The sequence below is a fragment of the Pseudorca crassidens genome, chromosome 2 (assembly GCF_039906515.1).
Source record: "Pseudorca crassidens isolate mPseCra1 chromosome 2, mPseCra1.hap1, whole genome shotgun sequence".
Lineage (NCBI taxonomy): Eukaryota > Metazoa > Chordata > Mammalia > Artiodactyla > Delphinidae > Pseudorca > Pseudorca crassidens.
In genome coordinates this window covers 77,152,281-77,177,810 of record NC_090297.1, presented here as the reverse complement: position 1 = coordinate 77,177,810, position 25,530 = coordinate 77,152,281, and the positions used below count along the sequence as shown (strand labels likewise).

The 25,530-nt window shown below is 36.6% G+C and overlaps 1 long non-coding RNA gene across 2 annotated transcripts in view; it reads left to right on the top strand.

Moving 5' to 3' along the window:
* Positions 1–1,517: 1,517 nt before the first annotated feature.
* LOC137210904 (uncharacterized) overlaps positions 1,518–25,530 on the top strand; it is a 68,109-nt gene continuing 44,096 nt past the window's right edge. For both annotated transcript variants that reach the window (XR_010936786.1, XR_010936785.1), the window contains exons 1-3: positions 1,518–1,665; positions 3,321–3,436; positions 23,969–24,074. This is a non-coding gene — a long non-coding RNA (uncharacterized lncRNA). The remainder of the gene's footprint in view (positions 1,666–3,320; positions 3,437–23,968; positions 24,075–25,530) is intronic.

The window sequence follows — 25,530 nt, the reverse complement described above, 5'->3', positions numbered from 1 at the left end:
CTAATATGTGAAACAGAGATAAAAATTGTGCATCTCACTGAGTTGTCACGAGGGATAAATGAATTCAAAATACCTGGAAATATACTGCACTAGACAATGCAAAGGGAATGATATTGCCGGAAAAGTTACTTGAGCTTATAAGGGCATTTTGAAAATATGAATGATATCAAAGTTGTATTTCCATGTTCGTCACATTATCATTATCCTAGCCATCCAATCATGAGATACCAATGCTCAATTATTATTGCTGTTTTGAGCTCATTCTGTGTGTCCGGTGTGACCTCGCCATCTTTTGCAGCAGCCTTCTCTCACTTCAGGTATTCAGATAAAAAGCTTTCCAACACTTGATTTTCCAAGAAGCCAATAGTTTGAAAGTAAGAAGTAAAGACTTAGCCTGGTTTGTGCTACTTTTACTTTGTAATAAATAACTTAGATGGATAGAATACAGTGATTTTCCACAATGCTCATTGACTGAAAATATACAAACGAGTGGAAATTGTTTCTTCTCCTAATTGTACAAATTTTCTGCTAGCCCCAGTGGAAGATAAAAACACATTTTGTCAGCACACACCATGACTGCAAAAAGTGGACTGGCAACTCTTATATCCTTCAGATACCTGTCAGAATTCATGAACACCACGGCAATGTTGTGGAAAGCCCATCATAAGTTACAATATTCACATAGCTGCCAACCACCTATAACAAGTGCCAGACATCAATAACTGTCCACAATGTCAAAGGAAAGCAGTAAGGAGAAGCACCAATGATACTGCAACCAACATTGTAATAGCTAACCAAGAGGACAATATTAATTCATGACCACAGCATCCTTTGAAGCTGGCCAGAGATGAAAAAACATAAACAAAACAAAACACCCCACAACAATAGAAAGAATTCAATCAGATTATCCAGGCTGGCTAAGGCCCATAGAGAAATTAGAGGCCAGCCAAAGCCCCAAATTACCCATTCATGTCCTTAGGAGAAGGGTAGCTGCAGAGGATACTGTTCAGAGGTGGTGCTTATTGTCTGCCACAGAGTTTCATGGCTCTTTTTCACCCACAGCAGGTGTGAAGAAAAAAGACCATTGGCATCCTTTCTCCTGGTAAGAGACAATTAGAAGATCCTGCTAGAGATTTGAGGAACTTGAGAGTTCCCTATCCCCAAACCCCTCACTACATCTGAAAAGAATGAGACCCAGAGAAGTTAACTAATTGCTCAAAGTCACACTGCCAGTTCCTGGGAACTTCCAAGACCAGAAGACAGATTTGCTATACTGGATTCTGTACATTAGTCTTTCCAGGCTTCCTGGCTACTCTCCTCTGATTTTGTCAGAGCAAGAATCATTTTCTCCTTCTTTTTATTTAGCTGGCATCCTAAGAATGGGAGAAGAACTGAAAACAGGAATGGCAAAATCATAGAAATCCCCAGACTGAAAAATTTATTCAGTCATTCTCCCAGGACTTATTTTTATACTGGGTGGTCTTGTGATTCAGTAAACCTAGACTTGGTGGCTTCACAAAAGTCTAGTTCATATTTTCTACACTGTTTCCAAAGTCCAGAGACTGGATTGTTCTGTGTTAGCATACTTAATTCCGTGCAAACACTAAAAAAGTTCCTATGAGTGCCTAAATTACAGCCAGAAAGTATCCTGGGATCTAGGAAAATGTAAGTCATTTAAAATACTTGTTTATATTTAGATGGTGCTGAAATATAGAATTTTCCTCTTTTGTGTTTCTACCAAATCTCAGTAGCATTTTTTTCTCAGAGAGGTTAAGTTGCCAGAATGCTCACTTACTGTTAAAACTGAACTTCTTTTATAAGTAAGAGTTTATTCTTACAAATACTAATTTTGTGGGCAGCTGTGGAATTGTGCTACCAAGCTCTGGATTTTGAGTTACAAGAACTGAGATTTCAAGACTCTGATAGGCCACTTATTAGCAAATACTGTGCCCCTAAAATGGCTATGATTAGGATTAAATAGAATAACATATGTACACGCATTGTATAAACTATAGAGCATTGTGCAAATGTAAGACCTTATTATTTTGCTCAAAATCTAATAGGTATTTGCATTTATATATTGAAAGCATTTATATTTATCTAAAATATTTTCTATATGATAGATAGAGATTATGTCCAGATTGGAGATGTTTATTGATAAGCTTCCTATCTAATTTTTGTGACCCATTTATTTTAACAAGACAGTTTATTTTACAGGTGACTTGAAATTTGCCTCAAATATTCAATTGACAGTGACTACAGCTATCAGGCCCACTGTTTACGGTGCAAAAATCAAACTAAACATTTATAAAAATTTCCACAGAAGATTCCAGCTAATGAAAGCACCATTTGTGGTGTGCTAAAACATGTGCACACATAGGTATTGCCCCATTTATCAGACATGAGAGCTAATTACCTCATACACCACTATATCTCTTCCACTCTCTGCATTTCAATTCCCAATATTAACACATAGGTGGTCAAGCTGACCATCGAATAGCCTGCATGAGCATGAATGCATTAAATAATTTAATGTTGGAAGAGTTTATTAAACTGCCACATTCTAATCAGCATGCGTACCTGCCTTCATTAATTTTGCACTGGTCCATGGTGTGTCTCCACAGCCAACGCAGAGAGAGCTAATGTTAATAGGGGCTCTTAACAAACAGGACCAGTTAATCAAGGAAAATTTACTATTAACCACATGACCATGCATACTGCAATCTAATTACAATCAGATTTAACCCTCACCCTGCCACACCCATTTAAACATCTTTCTTATTATTTGTCAATGAAACTGCAGGAATAAGGCATCGTTATTTCATTAGATTAAGAGAGACATTTGCATCTGCACATAATTGTGAACATGAGAGGTTTTCTGCTTTGCCATAATCCCATGGTGGAGCCATTCAATTTTGTTAGTTTTAAAGATCACTGTGAAGAGAGTCCTGGTTCTGTCTGCTAAATCTTTTTAATTCTCTGAAAATAATTGATTACAAGGAGAGAGTTTCTCTGAAGGAACATCCACTCTCTGAACTGGTTCAGGTGAAATACAGCATTTGGCAAGTTGCGGTTATTGCTATGTAAATGGTGTGGATATAATGTAGGTTATTTTGTTTGACTGTTTAACAAAGTAATATGAGATATTAACATTAAGTCTGATAAGAGTAGAGACCCATAATTTAACCAGATTTGCCTACTTCATTACCAGTGAACTGGAGAAATACCTACCATGACTGTCTGGTTTGTATACTTAGAAGGAGTATAGAAAAGGGAAAAGAAATTGTGACCAGGTGTTTTGTTTTTTTTATTTCTTCCAGTTGTCGTGGTTTCTGTTTTATTCCTTTGGGTCACACAAGTTTGTGTGTATTTACAGTCGATTTCCGGTTTACTGATTATGCAGTTTTCAGTGAAGAGGTGCGACTTCTGAATCAGGGTAAGAAGGAGAGCTTTGGAAATGTCAATGCTGGTATTTATGAAATATCAAGGAGAGAAGTTACATCACTTTTATCAGTATTTCGTCTTATGACCCTCTTGCTCCTTGAAATATTCACCCACACTGAAGGGACTAAGGAAATATCCCAGCAGTTTGCCAAAAATTTCAGTTTGATAACTGAAAGGACTTTTTAAAATACTTTCTTGAAAGATTCTAATTATCCTGTTTTAGACATTTATTCCTATTAGACCTGATAAAGGCTATCTCCCTATAGTATATTTTATTTTATTTTAGGTCAAGTTATCTTGTTTTAATGATACAGGCAATTCCATGTGGGTCAGCTATGGGATCAGATGAACTATATTTTTATATGGAGTGGGTTTGGGCAGAAGGTACCATTTTATTCTGAACCATAGGACAGCAGTTCCATATCTGTATTACATTTTTTCTTGTGACTCATGAATTTGTAAGTGATTTTTGAAAGTTTTCCTTTTTAGAAAGCAGCAATAGTATCTAGGTTTTATTGCTACATTATATAGTGGTCTTACCTGTTGGAATATCAAAACTATCAAATGCAGAATTGATTGGATAGCATTCTATTTACAAAAGAATGGTCCACAAGGAGCCTCCAACTAAAATGTAGCCTTGGAAGAACATTTAAAACGTGGTGTGATATACAAAATTCAATGCACGCGATTTACCATTGACCTGTTCATTCCTAGAGATGATGTAAATTCTCCAATGCCAATCCCAGTATCAAGTAGACCAGGCAGGGTTACAGCTGGCAGACATGGCTGTATATGCCGCAGACCGCTGGAAGGAAATATGAAGAACCCATGTCACTCTTTTCTGAGGGCTCTGATTTTAAAAAGGGAGAGGAACAATATCTGTCTTCTCTGTTAAGTTTCCTAAGAAATTATAAAGTAATATCATATTTAAAGCAAGAAAATATTTTGAATTTAACCAAGAAAAAAATATTTTCTCACTTGAATGGTACAATGTTTTCCTAAATGGCTGACAAACTGTATAAATAACTTTTGGGGAAAACTAGTATTTCATATGTAGAATACTTTTGCTTCATTTATGTGTTGTCATCTTGATGTTTTGATGAAGTCTTGTCTGTGTATTTGGTTGTCTAGGGAAGCTGTGAGGTTTGGTGGAGAAATGTTCAAGGTGTTGGGAGCTTTGAATTGTGTTTCTGGCTCTGCTCAGTTCCCTCATCTGTAAAGAGGGAGTGTTAGATTAGCTAATTTCTAAGGATGTTTGAACACACTGATTTTAAGTATATGAAGTAATAGGATCTAAGAGACAATGTAGGACATAAGATTCCCTTCAAAATTTCAGGAACCTTACCTGAGCAGTTGGGGGAATATTAAATGACGGCTTTCCTTCCTTTCTTTCTTCTTTTAAAATTTTAAGTTCAAAAATAAGGGTATCCAATTCCAGGTCCTTTACTTTCTTCCACTCCTTGTAAAATGTACAAATTCCACACTGAGGGATGATCATGCAATAGTACTCTATATGACTCATAAATATAATGTAGTTTGGAAATGTCATATGATAATCCCATATAAAGCCCTATTTATCAAAGGCCTGAGCTGTCAGGTTGTGATGGTGCTTTGATTATTTTACACATTATGTACATAGGGAAGAGCCAAAAGGCACATTCCACATACAATTTAAGAAAGGAAAAGGGCTCATTGAAGGATTTATCCTTTTCACGAATGTGGTTAATTCTGAAAACATGAAAGGATAGAAATGTAAAATTGGCTAGGCAATTTAACACACACACACAAACTATATATACACACACATACACATATACACATACTTTACCATTGAACATGAGAGAAAGATTCTGTTGTCATAGAAGTACAAGAAATATGAGCAAAATAAAATAAATAGCATTCACTCTGAGTAGTAATTTTGTCTAGATTCACAGAAAGTGTTCAGCAGCTAAGATGGCACAACTACAATGTGCTGGACATTTGCTTTAGTAACCCCAGAACGCTGGAGTCAGGAGCCAGGAAAGGAGAGGGTTGGGATGGGAAGGTCAGGGGGTGAGCTTCATGCAGGGTTTACAGCCTCACCTGCCATCTAGGAAGGGTGAATTCCAACAGGAAAACACTGGAAGTGCCCACTTGTGAATGTGCATATGTACCCGCTCAGTGCACATACAGACATGCACAGGCACACAAGTCAACTAAGTCAGTAATAGGAGTTTTCCTGGGGGAAGGCAAACTGGAAGAGTGAAGGAAGACAACAGTAGAGATCTCTCATCTGCTGCATCTATGTGTGTTTGCTGTATTAGCCCAATATCCATTGGCAATTCTTTTGAGACGTAGATAAGAAAAAGGAGATTGTGTGAGAAAGAAATTAAAATAGAAAGGAAAATCTTGAAATCCAGAAATGAAAACTGAAAAAAAAACACTTTCCATTTCTTTAGCTATTTTCCCTACATCTTTTTCTTCCTCAGTGACTTCAACTTATTATGATCTTTCTCTGCGGAACAGATAAGTAGTTTCAGGTGGAGCTGAGGCTCATACTTGTCCTTGGTTTATACTTTCCTAGGGTAGTAGAACATCCAGTACCAGGTAACTAGTCCAACAGTTGTCCATGTGTTCAGGCATTTCTGGTCCACAATAGGAGGTGAGCTGTAATATGAGATTCACTTTGCAAAGGACAAACTTTAACAATTTCTACTGCAAAACGCCCATAAAGATACAACAAACTATATTTTTAATTATACTCACGTTACTATCACTGAAAGAACCAAGGTCAGAGCACATATTCATCCTAGATGTGAGACAAAATTGAGCATTTTGCTCAAAAAAATTGGCTCCAAAATACCACAAAAAAATTGCCAAATGGATTTTAATAAATATTGTATTAAATACCAACATTATGTGATATTATGCCAACTTAATTAATTGTTAAAGTTAGTATTCATTAACACTCCACTGCATTTGAAAACAATTTGTAGGTTTAGATTTTCTCACTCTGTGAAATTTTCAACTGCGCATGGCGATTGCTGAGAGCTCAGAACAAGTTGTGAATCAAGTCAGTTACTCGTAGCCAAATAATTTCAAAAGCAAATTTACAAATATTTTTTGAAAACATTGTACCAATATTAGGTTTAATGGGGGTCCTGGGTATATTTTTAGTGAGTGTTGATATATGGGGAGTGGGGCAAGACCTCCAAATGTAAGAGGGCTTAAGGCCAGTGAAGTCTGAAAAAGAACCTGTTTAGAGTCAACTGTTTTAAAGCGACTTTATAGAAGGCACTGGTGTTTTAAGGGATTATTTCTAGATCTGTCTGCAGGTGACGAAGCTGCATCCTTTATTCTTAAGCACTGTCAATTGAAGGGCATCAAGCGCGTCTTGACTATCTGCGGGGATGGCAGAAGATTATATGAAGCCCTTTGCAGCAGGACGGCTCTCCCTGCTGGACTGATACAGCTCGTGGACACCCAGCACTGCCTGGAACAGGTTGTTAACTATAATGATACCCTAGATGTAGGCTCTCTTTGACTTTCTAGGCTCTTCACATGAGCTCTTGTAACCTTGCTCTATTTCCCATAAAGCCATACAGCCGAATTTGTCTCGTACACGGCTCAGCGTGTCTTGAAGGAAATGTTTTTCTCTCAGGATGTCCCTGGGCTTGGCATGTCTGCCGCATTAAGAAGACATTCCCCAGATCAACATTAGGCAGTTTCCCAGAAGAACTCCTCTCCTGGCAGGAGTTTTTTCCTTTTATTTGGGGTTCTATCTTCACCCTAATAAACTAGGATAAATGAAAGTGTTGGCTAATGTTTATTTACATCAGACTAACAAAGAAAAAGAAAACGATTGTTCTGAGCCACAAGAATACTCTTCACCTTGATCCTGCCACAGAAGATTAAGTAAGGCTGGTATTTTTTTCTAATGCTTGCTCTGAGCAAGCACACAGTTGGCTATGTCAAAACTGGCCTTCACTGACTTGTGTTATATGCTGGGCTGGAACTTTTTTTCTGAATTGTACCGAGTAAATCATTGTAATTCACAGAACTGCATTTTAAAAGGACACAACACTTATCTCTCCTCTCTCCTCTCTCCATCCTTCCTTCTACTTTGACTGGCTTTTGGGCAAACTTCTAATCGAAATCTTTGCATCTCTCTCTCTCTCTCTCTCTCTCTCTCTCTCTCTCGGGTCTACTTTCCTCTAGAAAAGACTCATTCTTATAAAAATCATGATAGTTTGACAAGCTGAGGGCAATTACCTGATCAATATCAGTCAGAATGAGAAGCCCATGATGGATGCCCCTTTGGATTGAAAGAAAAGCAGCAGAGACATATTAAATTAAGCTCATCTCATTTGGCCCATCACCAGAAGATCCTGAAGCAAGGTAATTTGACCTTTAAAAAATTGAGAGACCGTCTGCATCACCCCAGTATGAAGAAAGGTCTCAGACAGGGTAATTAGAGAATTTCAATAATTGCTGGCTTCGCAAGAAAGAATTTTTTTTCCAAGTCTTTTTGGTGCTCAAACTAGCAATTAAGGAAAATTAGTGAGCCCATTTCCTCACTTCCTATAGACTAGGTGGGGATATTCCATGAGACAAGGTAGGCATAGGACAGAATGGAAACAAGTCATTGCTACCCTTCAGACACCATAATTCTTAACCTATACTTTTCAACTTGTCAGGTTAATAAATGTTTTAATTATACTTTTAGCTTGATACTTCTTCCAAAGCCAAACAGTAAATCTCTTTAGATTGTGTTGTCATTGGCCATTAACATCGCTAACAAGGTAATAGATCTCAGGTATTTAGCCATCATTACGTCTCTTTGGCTCAGATCATCAGAATCAACAACTCTGTACTCAGAGGAATTAATATACACTCGAATATAAACATCACAATGAAAAGATGACCTCCACCCAACGACTATGCACATTTTTAATGATTGTACAGTTACAGAAATGAACCATGGTTTAAACATTTATTTAAACCATCTCCTTTCCCTGTGACACATCTTACAGTCTTTTTCTCAACTCTTTCCTCTTCATCTGATTCAAAGATCAGTGGCCCTGAAAACCACAGACAAAAGACACTAGGATTAAACATTTTGGGAACCTGGCATGGGAAGCTCTGTCCATAGAAATCCAGAGTCAGAAAGACCCTTAGGAAATTGTCTTTTTATTCAGTGTTCTCAAACTTTAGATGCATAAAAGTAACCTGGAGAGCATAATCCAATATAACTGGGAAGGCTCAAGTGATCTGCATTTTCATAGGTATCCCCAGGTGATACTATGCTGGCGGTCTATGGACCACATATTAAGAAACAGTACATCTCATTCTCCTTTCTATTAGCCTTCTGGCATTGTGGAAAGTACACCAGGTTAAGGTGATGAAAATCAATCATTCTTTGCACAGGCTACCATGGAATTGGACTGAGACTCATTCAGTCAAATAACAGTCCAAGGCTTTGAGGTTCTGTCACTTGCCTGTGAAGAACTGCCACTTCTCTTCCTCCAGCTAGCATCCCTTTGTTTTTCAGGCCATTCCGTTGAAATGTATTCTACTTGCACAAGTGTTCCTATGGAAAATGACGAGTTTTTTATTTCATTTTTTTACCAACAAATATATGCTCCCCCCTTTTTACATATGACGATAGGTTTTCAGTTCCCTCCTAAGTATAGGGGACTTTTGTTTCCAGGAAGAAGAGAAATTTGCAAATTAATTCATTTCATTCAGAGTTACAGCTAAGGCCTTTGACGTCATCACCTCTGTTCTGCCTCTTGCTCAAGCCCTCCCCCTTATTCCTCAAATACAATAGGCCCACCCCCTCTTTAGGGCCTTTATCCTAGCTGTTTTCTCTGTTTCGGACACTCTCCTCCCAGATGTCCACTTCAAGTCTTTGCTGAAATCCCACCTTCTCCCTGAGGTCTCTCCTCACTACCTTATTTAACACTGAAATCCAACCTCTGCTTCTCTGTTTTTGATCCACCATACGTGATCTCTCTATAGCTTTTTTTGTCTTTTTTCCCATAGCACTTATTTCCTTATAACGTATTATTTAATTTACTTAAAAATATTGTTGTTATTTTCTGTTACCCACAGATTATAAACTCCACAAAGGTTGGAATTTTATTTTTTAGGTTGATGCTTAACAGGTAATCAGAACAGTGTCTGGTACACAGTAAGTGCTTGATCTTTGTTGGATGAAAGAATAGATGTCTCATTACTTATGATGGTTTCCTCTTCACAAGCATTTGCATCAAAATCTAAGAAAGGCTAGAGGAGGCAACAGCCAAGAAGTGTGTAAATCACATATTATTTAGATTCACCTAAATTCATATATGATTCAGAAAATGCATTTGAATAGTACATATTCTAAGGGGGTCTTAAATGACACTACAAAGATTATTAACTTCTCAGCCTACTCCTCCAGCTAGCTATTTCAAACTCTTTAACATGAATATTGATTACTGCTATAACTGAGGCAGAGTGCTCAGAGAAAGTAGCAAACTATAGGGGAAACATTGAATGTGTGAGAGCCATAATTAGCATTATCCAAACTGTATTGAAAATATTGTTAGGGACTTGATGTTACCTTGGCATTTTGTACTCGTATCTATTGGAAGTTATATTGCCAGATTGATAGGAATAGCAACCATGATGGAGAGTTATGATACAGCATGCTATACTTCACAAACATTATCTACCTATTTCTTCAAAAGAGTCCTATTAAGTGTGGTGTTAGGATTCATTGGCTTGCAAGCGGTGGGGAATCCAACTCAAACTGTTAAACAAAAAAGAGTTTATATACTTTTTTATATTTATTCATGTGTCTAGAAAGTCAAGAGAAAAAATGTATTGATATCAGTTACTCAAACATTTAAAGTAATATGAGCAAAATAAAAATAGAATTTTAATCATCTGAACATTTATCTAAATTTATATTTAGATACTTCAATCATTTTCTTAGCCGTAAGTATCTTAACACCATGTTACAGCTGTGGGATGGTTAATTTTATGTGTCTGCTTGAGTGGGACCCAGGTTGACTTGATTAAACCTCATTCTGGATGTGTCTATAAGGGTGTTCTGGATGAGCTTAACATTTGAATTGGTAGACTGTGTAAAGAGATTGTCCTCCCCAGTGTGAGTGGACCTCATCCAATCTCTTGGAGGCCTGAGATACCGTCTCTCTGCTTGACTATTTTTAAGCTGGGACATCAATCTTCTTCTGCCCTTGGACTGGAACTACATCATTGGTGGGACTTCCCAGCCTTCATAATCACATGAGTCTCTCTCTCTCTCTCTCTCTCTCTCTCTATATATATATATATATATATATATATATATACACACACACATACATATATATATATACACACACACACACATACATATATATATATATATATATATATATATATATATACACCATTGTGTTGGTTCTGTTTCTGTGGAGAATCCTAATACAAGATGTTTTTTTCAGAAGAATGTATTTTTTTTCAACATGAGCTCTTTATTTTTATTTGTTATCATAAATTCCCTGCAATATTCTTCCAAGTTGCATTTTAAGGTTAATAAATGTAAAATCTTTGACATCCTCAATAATTTTTCTGTCTATATAACAATATTTTGAAATAAGAAAAATGTTTTCTCTATAAATGTTAAGGTATCAGGTAACCTCAGAGCATATTCTGCAAAATGAAGAATATTCTCAAATTTATCTTTTTCATATTGAAATATATAAATAGTTCAGGACAAATATTTTCAGTTACTATCTTTTTACCTCCGTTCTTTGACAAATATTTTTGTAAGACAAAACTTCAAATAAGCTGTCTTTACTTACGATTTTTAAATGTTTTGCCAGCTATAGATGCTGTAAAAATCATAAACCTTCTCAATTTCATCCAATTCCAGTATATAACACAGATTTATCCAACTAACAATAGGAATTTTATTGTAAGATTCTTCCCACAAACTGAGCTATTCCCAAGCACAATTATAAGATTTTTATCTTATAAAATCTCACAATTATCTCACAATTATAAAAGTTTTATCATCTTGCTTGCATTTTATTTTCATAGCTGTAATTTGTTAAAAATTCAAAAGCTGAAGGCTCTTGGCACTTGAATAGTGTAGTAATTTGATTAAATATTTTCAACTGCTTTTGCACAAAATACAACCAAAATCTGGGATCATTCATAAAAATGTACAATATCTTTATGAGACAAGAAGTTTGATTTAAAAAGCAGCTCTTCAAAAGTGCAAACATTTCTAAAGCACATTTGATGACAGATAGCAAAGAGACAAAGCTTGTATTGCCATATTGAAGGTTTTTTTTTGTATTCAACATCAGTGTCATGACATTTTGTTGTTTAGCTACTCTGTGTGTGTGTGTGTGTGTGTGTGTGTGCATGTGTGTGTGTGTGTGTGTGTGTGTGTGTACAACTACAGCTTTTATTTTCCTTGGTGGGATATCCCAATTTATTTGAACATGATTACAAATTATGTGTATATCAAAATTAATCCCTAGTATATATCTGCTCCATAGGCTTTTTTAAAATTGAAGTATAGTTGATTTACAATGTTATGCTAACCTCCACTGTACAAGCAAAGTGACTCAGTTTTACACATATATACATTCTTTTTTTTTTAGTATTCTTTTCCAAGATGGTTTATCCCAGGAGATTGGATATAGTTCCCTGTGCTATACAGTAAGACCTTGTTGTTTATCCATTCTAAATGTAATAGTTTGCATCTACCAACCCCGAATTCCCAGACCATCCCTCTCCCTCCTCCCTCCCCCTTGGCAACCACAAGTCTGTTCTCTATGTCTGTAAGTCTGTTTCTGTTTCATAGATAGGTTCATTTGTGCCATATTTTAGATTCCACATATAAGTGGTATCATATGGTATTTGTATTTCTCTGTCTAACTTACTTCACTTAGTATGATAATCTCTAGTTGCATCCATGTTGCTGCAAATGGCATTATTTTGTTCTTTTTTATGACTGAATAGTATTTCATTGTATATATATACCACATCTTCTTTATCCATTCACCTGTTGATGTACATTTAGGTTGTCTCCATGTTTGGGCTATTGTGAACAGTGCTGCTATGAACATAGGGGTGCATGTACCTTTTTGAATTATAGTTTTGTCTGGGTATATGCCCAGGAGTGGTATACCTGGATCATATAGTAATTCAGTTTTTCCATAGGCTTCTTAATTTAGTGAGAACTATGTTTTTACCACAATAATGTGTTTTACAAAATTTATATTTTTGTTATCAAACAAAACAATTGTGACTTCAAGTTTTACTTTTAAATTGATTTTACAGTAGCATTCAACAATTGGAAATATTTTATCTTTACCAGAATGAACTTCCAAAGCTTTACTTTGATTTCAGGTATTGTATGAAAACTTTTTACCTTTATTAAAATTAACTGATTTTCTTTCTGAAGCATCTGATGACACTGCTAGGAAACTGGTATTACTTCTTCTGCTAATGAACTCAACATGTTAACAGCTATTGCTTCACTTTTTATTCATTCAAAATAAAACATCAATTTAAAATAAAGAAAATTAATTTAAAACTACAGTCCTTTGATCTAGATGAAAAGTCATGGCTCTTAGAGTGGTTTGTAGAACATACATTCTGCAACTGCATCAGATAAATTATCTTTTTTCAGCCCACGTTTTAAAATAACCACTAACTTTTGAAATAGATACTGATGCTTCATCAGCAGATTTATATCTGCTGGTTTTCACATGTTGGTGATATAATTTATGACCTCCAAAGTAAGCAGTAAACACTGGTAAGCATTATGAGAAAATTAAGCATTAAAGTCAACAAGAGAAATAAAAAATCAGCACTTTCACTTTATTTAACATTAATTTTTGAGCTCATTGCTATTGAAATACTCTATTTCAAAAACTGAAAAACTTTATCAAAAATTAAATAGTTGTATGTCAATACCAAGCAATAACCAAATCTCTCTACTATGGATATTCAGCTTATACATTATATGCTCTATAGAAGAACTGCTTACTTAGTCTTATTTTCTGCATATATTTCATGTATATCTAAACCATATTTGCCTCATTTCTCACTGATCCCTGACAGGCAACTTGGTGCCTTTATGCATCTCACAGGCTGGGGCTGGGGCTCCTGTACACCAGTGGCTGGCAGAGAAGGTGGCGTCATATATTTCCTTCAGCATCACCTGAGAACAGAAGTGAGCTGTCCCCAGCTATGTGCTTGCAAGACCCCTGCATGCTCCTTTGAAATGGAAGCCTTAATTATACCGCATTTGGAAATAAGAGTGACGGAATGTTCTTGGTCATCTTTCATATTTCACCACATGTTAAAGTGAAAACTTGGTCCACTGCACACATGACTCACACACTACAGACAAGACCATGCCAAGAACTGGCATTTAGTACAAAGTGGAAGCTTACCAAACCTATTCCAGCTAATTTGAAGCAACTGCAGTCAGGGACTCATTATATCAAACTAAATGAAACATCATATCAGCTGACATTAATTGCAACCCCAGGCAAACCAGAATGTCTGGTCACCCTAGACACAGGGAACAGCAAGTACAAATTTAGGAAACGCCTAGGTAGGTTTCAGTAGGCATGAGGAGGAAAGCCAGTGAGAGAATAACAGAAAGCTAGTTAGAACAAGTTCACAGCCATGTAGGCCGTGGAAAATATTTCAGGTTTTATTTTACATAACCCAAGAAGGCTTTGAAAGCCGTTGGTCTGATTAATGTTTAAAAAGTCAGTGAACGGGTTTCCCTGGTGGCGCAGTGGTTGAGGTCGCCTGCCGATGCAGGGGACACGGGTTCGTGCCCCGGTCCGGGAAGATCCCACATGCCCCAGAGCGGCTGTGCCCGTGAGCCATGGCCGCTGAGCCTGCGTGTCCGGAGCCCGTGCTCCGCAACGGGAGAGGCCACAACAGTGAGAGGCCCGCGTACTGCAAAAAAAAAAAAAAAAAAAAAAAAAAAATCAGTGAACTGCTGCGTGGAGAAGAAACTGTATAGGATCTGAATGGAGGCAGGAAAGCTTGTTAGGACACCATTGCTAGTGTCAGGTAAAAGGCGATGGTGTTTAGGACTGGGAATTAACGTATAGAGGTAGTGAGAAATTGTCTAATTTGGGAAATATTTTAAGTATATATCTGACGGGATATGTTGATGCCTTGAATGTGTGCAGTAAGAGAAAGATAAGGGTCATGGAGTCATGGTTTTACTATCAGCCTTTTGCATGACTGCTGGTGCCCTGCACAGAGATGAGGACCATTGTGAGAAGAGCAGCTAGAGAGGGGAACTAGGAGGTCTGTCTGTTTGTAAAGGTTAAGTTTGACATGACTATTAAGCATCCACGTGTAAAGTTGGGTGGCTATTTGGACATATGCATGGTGGACTGGTTGGGATAAGAAGTATAAATAGGGGTTTAGGAGTATACAGGTGGTATTTACAACCACAGGACTAGATAGGATCACTTAGGGAGTGGGTATAGATAAAGAAGAGAATTGCCGACTGAATCCCAGAGCACTCTTATAATTATTTGTTCATTAGATATACAGCATCCAAAAGTAATATTTTATGCAATTAATACGTTGTCGTGTTTCAAAATTAGCACATGCTTCTTGCAAAAAGCACACACACGCATGCACAACAAACCTCTCTTTGTTCTCTTCTTATTTTAAAAAGTTACATTGCATAAAATTAAACAATGATAAGGGGGATTAGGGTACTTCAGTTCTCCTTTACTTACCTTCTAAAATAACTCACGTTCTTCGGTGCTCTCTACAGTGCTTGGTGCGGTGTTGCCACCTAATAAAAGTAATAGACTATTACCTCTCGTTTTACTTCATTTAGCTACTAGAGAAATACATAGATAATTAAATATTATAAAATGCATAGTTCTGAATGGCTAATGAGATGAGAAAATGACTGGAGATGCATTCTTCATTTGACTTGGAAATGTGACTATCAGAAAAGGTATATTTTCTATCTGTAGCCATAAGTCCAATTTAATCAAAATATGACTTTCCCTGTAAAGACCAATCAGTAATTGCTTTGTGTGAAAGGTATTCTGGTAATTTATTAAGCATCTAATGACAGATTGATTACTGATGATGCAAGAGAACAGGTAAGAGACAAAAGGCCAAAGGGACCAGTAAATCAAAGAGAGAGATTTTCAAGCCATTGACTGTAGAGAGAGACATGTCCAGAAATAATACAAGATGAAGGACTTGGAAATGAAGGGTGGAAAAAGGAACTACCAAATGTGAGGTTGGCTTAAGTAGCCAACCGCTAAGATTCCGAATTGGAACCCTTATGTTATGCTTTAACAAGGAAACTTAAATTCCATCTCACTGGCGTGGTCGATTTGAGGAGCCTCTTTGATCTGGAAGCAGGAAAACAAATGAGCTGGCATAACCTTCTGAAATCTTATATCATCAATATACTCAGTGCTAGACAAAAGCAAAAGAGGGAAGAACAGGCCAAAGAGAAGAGTTTTCTTAAAATCTATCCCACAATGGTGTAGACGATAATAAGAGTAGTAATAAGCAGGGCAAATTAAAATTTACAAAGAACTTTTAACAGATGATCTCATTTAATTACTATAACAGATCAATGAGGAAGGCAGGTTTTGTCTGATTATCTTCAATATGTCCAATTTACAGATGAGTAAAATGAGATTTGGAGAGGGTTTATAACTGCCAAAGGTAACACAGTTCGTGAGGGACACATAATCTGTCCTCTGGTCTGTCTGGCTTCACACTACTGCACATTGATGCCACATATGGTAGCAACAAAGATCACAGCCTTAAGTGTTTGCAACTGCTGGTGATATGTGCCTAATACACTATGCCCTGAGCATCTGGACACAGTCTCTTTTGAAGCCTTTCTTTGCCAAATATTCTTAAGAGGGAGGGCCTCAACAGCAGACTTGGATTTTCTTTAAAGTGTCATTTGAATTGTCCATTGCATTTGATTGAGGAATATCATTGTCTCAAATGAAATCTTTTCTCAAAATCAGTTAAGTGTATTTGGATTAAAAAAGTGGCCTAACTAGCAAAACTCAAGTTCCAAAGCATGAGAAGCATGCCTGAACTTTGAAAAACCCTAACAAGATCCTTTCTTCTGTGTCATATTCGGAACATATTACCAAGAATCAAAACTTTGGATACACGGTCTTCATAGTGCTTTTTGTACTCCCAGAGGAGTTGATTTTCCTTTGAAAATTCCTATACTCACCAGTTGTTTCTTATTCTTAAGACAGGTCTCCTTTTGTCCTCATTGCATCAGAACTGGGCATTCTATCAGTTTCTGCTTCACATGGGAATTAAAATCAGGCAACAGCGCAAAAACTATGGGCAATCTTCTCCTCCTGGAGATATGACACAAAATTGAATCACAGTTATGAGCCCTTTTATTACTTATTACTGAGATCTATTGTCCTGAGTCCTCTGCTGAAAAGAAAAATATAACAAGGTTGTAATGATAGTCAAGGTTCATCCACCATGAATTACTATGTAAGTTCTAAATAATATACTTATATATCTATTTCTTGATTTATCAACTTTAGATTGTATCTATTTATGTCAAACTATAAAATGTTAGTATTTTGATGCACTTTTTTCTCTCAGTTTTATTAGTTATGTTATTTGTACTTCTAGCAGTTACATTTATAACTAAATGATATATCTAGGCCTTTATTTATTCTTTATCCACCAATTTAGAGAGTATCTATTGACTCCACATTAGATAAGCAAGGTAATTAGTGAACCTATCTTTTTCCATCTATTTTCCTCCTCCTCTTCCTCCACATTTCAACTCCTATTAACCATACTATTACGTTTACACAATTGGTAATTATAATTGTCTGCAGTGCTTTAAGTTGATTGCATAAGTTAAAAATAAATAAACACATATATAATATCATTGTAATGCACATATCATTCTCCACAGATCTAAGTGAAGTGATTGGATCCACAGAGAAGATTATGTTAATCTATGTCACTTAATTTCTACCACTTGATGGAGAATGTCTATTCTAAGCAACAGTAGCAAGTGGATTCTTATTTCTTAGCCGTGCACCTCAGAGTGTGTTTGTTATTAGGACTATGGCTTTCACTGCATCTGTTTTATACTATAACTGCTAAATGCATATATTTTCCTCACCGAGAAAGGGAAAAAACACAGGATTTAATTTTATCAATTTTTGTATAGTGTGGCTTGTAATAGAATTGGCTTGCTTATTAAAGACCTTCTTCACATAGCATTCTCACTAATTTTATTCATTGCTTATTAGGCTTGCTACACAGCTATCTTCTCTTTTTGCTGCCCTGTATTGGTACTAGTGTGCTTCAATTCCATTTTTTTTTTTTATACTTTTCAGGATTTCCGTTTTGTTTTGCTGGAATACATCCTCAAGTTTGGGTGAGATTTCCAATAGGTTTGATAGTTACCTGCTAGCTTTCATTCCTAATGAAAAAGTGTGATGTCAATCTTATTTTTGATCATTTGTAAATAATTGATTCTTTTCCCTCTGGGACATCTTAGAATTTCTCATTGCTCTTAAGTTCTGAAATTTCATGAAAATGCATCTAAGTCTTTGTTTCAAATTGCCTAATCAATTATGCCTTTAGCCCAGATAAATCTTCTATAATTTATTTGATTATATCTCCCAACTGTGGAAAAGAACATAATATTTTTTTCTGGAATTCTAATTAGTTATTTTGGTCTATTCTGGATTGAACTTTCGTGTCTTTTATATTGTTTCATGGTTTCTATTCTCTTATTACTTAGTTCTGGGAGATTTTTCTCAATTTTGTCTTCCAAATCACCCAAATTCATTTTCAACCATGTTCATTCATTATTGGATTCTTCAACTGATTTTTTTAAGTTTTAGAAGTTTTATTTAATTTTTGAATAATCTGTTCAACTTCCTTATTACTTCTCTTTTAGAGTGGTCTAAACGTACTCAGGGATGTAATATCTTCTTGACTATCTCCCAAGATATGAATTAGATTTTCTTTTAGGCTCTCTTCTGTAGCTTATGTTAGTTCTATTTCCCTAGGATTATTGGTTCTATTTGATTACTTTGGGTAACCCTCTTTAATGCTATTGATTAGGTGGCTATTAACATGAGTAAATGAGGACCGTGTAATTAGCATAAATTGATGGCAAGGTTTTTGTTGTCACTCCTCTATTTGATTTACCAAAGGACTCTTCCTCTTCCTGGTAAGGCTGAAAGGGGGCTGTGCTTGTAACAATCAGACTTCCCTGTGGAGTGTGGGTGGAGATAGGCAGGCAGGTCCCGTACTCCCAACCATACAATTGAACGGGAGAATTTACTCTGGGGCCACAGTAAAGTGCTTTCTCTATTTCATTCTTGTGCCAGCCTGGAGCACTCTTTCCTCCCATCCCCCAGCTCCACCCCTGCTTTGGACTGTTCTGTGGGTTGAGAGTTATCTCCAGCTCAGGTCCCTTTCTTTAATCCCAGTCTCCCAGTAAAGACCCTCTGAGGTAAATCTAACACTTTGTTTAGAAATCAGTTCCTAAGTACTCAATTAAGACGGAGGCAAATGCTACTCTGTACCCTGGTGGAGGCTTCAGCAGCCCCAGCTGCTTTATAGACATTCCTTTACTTAATTGTCCTGAACTATGCACCAAAGTGCATTTCTGATCTTCATGCCTGCCAGCTCCAGAACTGAATCTTTCTGAGGTTCCTTGGGAAGAATGTCTCCCATCTCATTAGACAGTAATCAGCATGAGATCAAAGATCAACTCTTATTCCCATTATGTACCCAAAGTCTATAAAAGCATCTAGTATATGATTGGCACTCAATAAATATTTGTTGAATTAACGAACAAATATATTAATTGATTTTGAAATATTCCTTTTGATATATTTTTTTATTTCAATGAATCTTCTGAAATGTGGATAGGTGCTCAGATCATCATTTTCAAATTGATGGAATTTTTAATGTCATTAAAATTATAACTGTGAACATTATATACAAAGTTTATGATATAATATTAACATAAAAGAATCAAAACCCTTAACTGTTTATATACTATGATTACCACTTATAAGGTACTACTCAGTTTGTGTATTTGTATGTGTGTGTGTGTGTGTGTGTGTGTGTGTGTGTGAAGACAGGCACTAGGAAAAACATAACATAAATGGGAATTTAATTTAATTTGTTCAGTTTCTAGGGATTTCGGTTCATGTTTTCTTCTTATTTCAATTTACTGTAATATTATTTATTCTATAATAAAAATATCAAACTAAATTAAATGCCACAGGAAAGAGATGCCACAATCTTCTTGGGTGATGTAACATGAAAAAGATATTTTACCCTGACAATAAGAAAAGCCTTCTAGTGTCCAATCTAAAGCCATTCTTTGTCATTTTTGTTTAAGTTGCCTTCCCATTCATGACCTTTACAACTGGCCTTGCCATATTGACCCTACCACCCTTTCTGATAATTAAATATTATCTGCTTAGGTAATCATTACACCTATTCACTAAAGAAATTTTAAATCAATATTCCTAGGTATTGTGCTAAAATCTGGGGATACAAAGATAAATGAGAGTCTGTATGATTTTAAGATTATAGCCTAGTGATTCTTCAATGGAAATTCAGAAGGGTCCTATGGTCTTTCTCTGTGTATTTGCTGCCTTTTAGAAACACTCCCCAACCTTCACTATGTCTATTCTCGTAGATCTAATTATAATTAATGAAAGTCTAATTTTGTAATTTCCAAGGAAAAAGTGCACAGCAAAGGTAAGACGAGCAGGGAAAGGGAGGGGGGAACTAAAAGAACAAAAAAAATGGAGAAATAAAAGCAATAATAGAAATTATTTTAATGAGTCAAGGCATAGAGGGAAAATTGAGAGAATGAGTATCTTTCTTGGTCAAAAATGATCAAAACAATGAAAACTCCCCATATATGCCTTTTCACATTGCAAATTATACACTCTCATTTTATTTCCACATTCTTATGAATGTTTCTACTTACTTTGTGGAGTCATTCACTTGTTTCTGTATATTGCTTTGTGTCATTATTTCTATGGCCACCTATGTGCTATATGAGAAGGTTCAATACATTATGTTTAAAGGAAGAGTAAAAGGTGGTTTTGACTGAGAGGTTAAGGGGCTTTTCTATATTAAGGTTCACAATTTTATCTCATAAATTTTATGATATCTATTTTGGCTCCCACAGAAGTGTTATCTCTAACTTAACTAAGTTCTCCATCAATGAGGCTTCCAGAAAATTAAGCTATTGCAATAGACAAGGGATTGATGTACTTTTAATGGAATTTCCTTGTGGATTTATGCCTCTACCATAAGCTCAGTTGGTTAAAGAGCATCTCTATCCATTCAGTTCCTCATGCCAGAAACCTGGGAGTCCTTCTTGACAACGGCCTCTCTCTCCATCCCTCTATCCTATACATCACAGGTCTTATTGATCCTACTTTCAAAATGGATCTTGATTCCTTCCAGTGCTCTTTGTTTCCACTGTCAGCATTCTAATACTGACTTAGACCTTGATCATCTCACACATGGATCACTGAAATCACTTCCTAATTACACTTCAAGCTGTCTCTCTTGATCCCTTCAATCCATTTTCCATGCAGCCATAATGGCAGTGTCTTTAAAAGCTCGAATTTAACCACACGGCTTCTCTGCTTAAATCTCTTCAATGACCTCCTGAAACAAAACCCTAAATCTTTACAATCCTCTCCATGAAATGGTCTCTGTTAATCCTATTGCTCTTCTTTTGGTGAGTAAAAGAGCTCTTTTCTGCTTCAGCATTTTGTATATATCCTTTTCTTCCATTTTATTACTTGACTAAATGAATGTATGAGTCAGACTTCCGATTAACTGTCATACCTCAGAGAAGTATTATTGGACTCTCTCCCACTTCCAAAGGTCCCACATGGTAAGTATGTTATAGTTAGCTATTTTTGTTGTTATTGGTTTAATGGCTATCTCTCCCACAAAACCTTAAGCCGCACGAGGGCACAGATCAGATACATTTTGTTTGTTACCATATTTTCAGTAACTAGAATGGTGCCCCACTTAACGTAGTTGCTCAGAAAAAAATATTTTGGTGAGTAAATGAATGATGACCATCCTTGGCCTGGCAGAAGTAGCAATAGCAAATTAGGCCTGGTCTCTAAGCCATCGGTCAGTTCAGTCTAACAGAAACTGTCCTGGATGTCTCTTTCTCAAGCTGTTTTGAATATTTATCTAGTCAGAACCATGGTCATTCTGGTCACAAAAAGGTTTTTCTGAAATTAGAAGAAAGTTCCTCAAACAAGTAAACTTAGCATTTCAGCATCAAAATAAGGAAAGTGACCCAATCCAATAAAGTAGCAGATGCCTGTTCTTGTCTTTTAATTCAAAAGACAGCATGCATGGGTAATATATAATAAGCATTCATCAGTGTGCTAATAGTGTTTGAAATTCTATTAGGTGACATGATGAGAAAGCTCAAGATAGATGGAGTTGTTATATATATGGTGTCTTGACTGTGCCTGCCAGAGCCTTTAAAGTCAGTTTAGTGGTCTATTAATGTGTCCATTATAAACCCAATTTCTTACCTTAGTCATTTTAAATCTCATCTGTCTAATAACTTAGTATATGTTATTAGCCCAAATTCAAACATTTTATATCAACTATAATTCTTAGTTGTTAAACCGGTTTTGACTTATTGGTGCCACATTAAAACCTTAATAGGTAGAATAGTTGGCTATCATAACAATTTGGAGTAAGAGAAGTCAGGAGTGGGCGCTGTTTCCAGATACCTGAAAAGCTATGAATGAGTCCCCTTTGCTTTCTACTGCATCTTCCCACCCCTGCTGATTTTGTATTCTCCAAGTTTCCCAAGCCAGTCCTAATTGGATCCAGACAGGAGCCATTAAACCTGGCATGGCTCTAGGGAAACACCTTCCAGAGTTTCATAGGGGAATTTTTCCCCAGGAGCAACCAGTCAATGGTACAAAATGTTCTTGCTTCAGAGGGATAGGCCTGAGGCCATCCTCAGGGAGAAAATTGATTCGCCAAGACTTCTGAGTACTCTGCGGCCCTGTGGCATTTCAAACTCTTCTTTACGTTTTAACCTTATGCATGAAAATCCACCCTCCACCAATTTGTATATCTTTTCTATTTCTTAGCAGCACCCTAAGCATCACACCCTGGATTGCAAAGTCAGCTCCCCTGCCCCTTAAAATGGACTCCTAGGAACAGGTCTTGAATTGTAATCCTGCAGCCAAAAGTCAGCCAGGCCAACATGTGTCGAAAGTGCTACACGATCAGATATCTACGTTCCTGGACTCTTGAAACTGTTTATCCACCTTGCCTACCTGCAAAGTCTCTGGTGCATCCTGTGTGTCTTTGAGTGCTTCTCCCCTCTCTAATTGAGAGAAGCAAAGCCTTCTGGGGTCCAATAAAGCTGCTTTAGGAAGGCAAGAAACAGATGGAAAGTAAATGGGTTCAAGTGCTCCAGGGACCCAAGGGCTGCAGCAGAAGGCAGAAACAGAGCATCTAAACAGCAAAAGAGTATTTGATTTTTGTCTTTTAAATTTTGCATTGGGGCAGAGAAAGTATCATGGTGAAGAATCAGAAGTTCTCTCCTTTGTGCAAATGACACATAGACTGGATTCTGGTTAAAGCCAATTGCTCACTAGATTCTAAAGAAAATTTACTGACGGCTCTGTGTGCAGGGTGAAATGTAGGTCCTAAATTTGATTCCTGACAAAGCAATTTTTCTCCTACTTTGAGAACTATTTCATTGGGGGAAGAGTATCTTTGAAAGACTAATGAGTTTGAAGTCAGACTTGGATTCTGATCCTGAATTCAACACGTGCTATCTGTCTGATCCTGGCTAAGTCACTTAACATCCCAGAGTCTCAGTTTTCTCAATTCTAAAATAGGGATAATAAAACCTGTAGTGGAGAGCTTTTGGAAGTAAATAGATATGAAAGTAAATAGATATACGTGGCAAACTGTTACTGTAACGAGGGCAAAGCACACTTAATGTCTGTAGTTCCCTGCCCCATGCTCTCAGTTAAATGATCGATATTCTCTGTGATATCAACCCCCTTCACCACCCCCTTTTCATAATTCTCACCAATTGCTAAGTAAAAGTTTCTTTAGATACCACTCCCAGGCCCTGATCCCTTGTTCTCCTTTATGTCCTTGCAGCTTTAATCCATGAGGCCAATGTAATTTAAAGTACAGGGAAAATCCAACCAGCAATATGGCATAAGGTGAGCTCATAAATTTGGGAGAATGAATTTTGCCAAGAAGTCAAGAGCCTTAGTAAATGGTGTTCTTGCCAAAATATGCTGCTTTCCAGGAAGCAATTAATGATAGATAGTGATTATTGAGTTCTCACTTCGGGCTAGGTACTTTTTTAAGTGCTTCTCTTGAATGTAATAATTTAATCTCCTCTCCTCCCCAAATGTATGAGGAAGATCCTATTTTTACTCTCATTTTGCAGATGAAGAAAGTACAACAGAGAGAGATTGAGTGACTTGTCCACAATCACACTGATAAAGAAGAGAGACCTGGCAAGTTGACCAAGGTTAACTGTCTCCAGAGCTCAGGTACTTGACCACTAGGAAGTGCTGTCACTTGAAACAAAGAGAGCAGACTTGTCCTGTTCACCTGGACATTCTAGCTAAGTATAAATCTAGCCTCATGCAGAGCAACAGGTCCAGTATAGTTTTACTGATATACTCTCTGCACTATAACTTGTATACAATGGCTTGGGGCGACCAGGAACATATCTGCTGAGGTTTATTGCCTGGTAGTCTAAGATTTATAAACTACATATGGTGGTGGTACATTTTTAACATGCCCCTCATGTATATTTTCTCAGTGAGATAGCTAGTTTCTCAAAGGTTTGTGTACAGCCTTTAATTTCTCTTGCATATCCCTTATGCATAAAACTTTGGGGATCAGTAAGTGGTTTTGTTTGATTTTCAGCAGCTCTGCATGGTGGTCACAATGATCATATTTGCAAAATGTAAAAAGGCTAGTTCCATGGTTCAGCTGCGTAAGGATTTTATTCCAGGTTCTGGGACTTTACCCTTAGTCTGGTTTTATGGGGCAGCAAACCAATAGACATTCAATGTACGTTTATTTATGTATGTATGCATTTATGTATTTATTTTTATTGACGTATAATTGATCTACAATCAGTGCACATTTCTTGAGTGTTCACCATCAGAAAAGGCCAGCTCTAGGTACTGTAGTGTACAAAGGCAAATAAGACACTGATCTTCAGGAACTCACAGTATAGTGGAAATTAAGTTAAACAATATGTCACTAGGGGGGTGGAAAATCACGTGGAAGAATCTGGAATGGCTCCTTGGAGAAAATAGGATTTAACTGAACTTTGCAAAAAGCAATAGAATTGAGAACAATATAGAGAGCAAAGAAATTCCAAGAATTTTCACCCTTGCAGGTAAACAGGGGTAGAAATTTCCACCTAAGTTGATGCACCCATTATAAGAGAAAGTTTTTTCCTATTTCTGTCCTAGAACTTTAACCAGGATAATTTGTTCTTCCAAAAAAAATTCTGTAGTATTTAAGAAAAGAAGAACGGGCCATCTCACGATTTATCAATACTTGGAATGAAGATAGGGAGGACTAAATTATTAAATCCTTTGTATGTGTGAAACAGAATGCTAAATGCTTTAAAAGTTGTATTATTTAATCCTCACATAAGTTACAAATGAGGAAACTGAGTCTTAGAAGAAAAAAAGTAACTTTCTCATCATCATACAGATAGTAAGTGGCAGAGCAGAAATTCAAACCCAGGTCTGTTTGACTCCAAAGTCCACACACTAATAAAAAATATACCTCATTCTGTCAAATTATCTGAGCCTCATCTTGCTATGGGTTCTTGTTTATTCTTCTCTGTGAACACTGCATTTATAGAAAAATAAAAAATGCCTAAGTTCACTTTTATTCAATGTGCATCAAAGTTTCACATTAACTGCCTAGTTTTCTTTTCTTTTTCACCCAGAAGTTTTTCTTTAGTTAAAACTTTTCAAC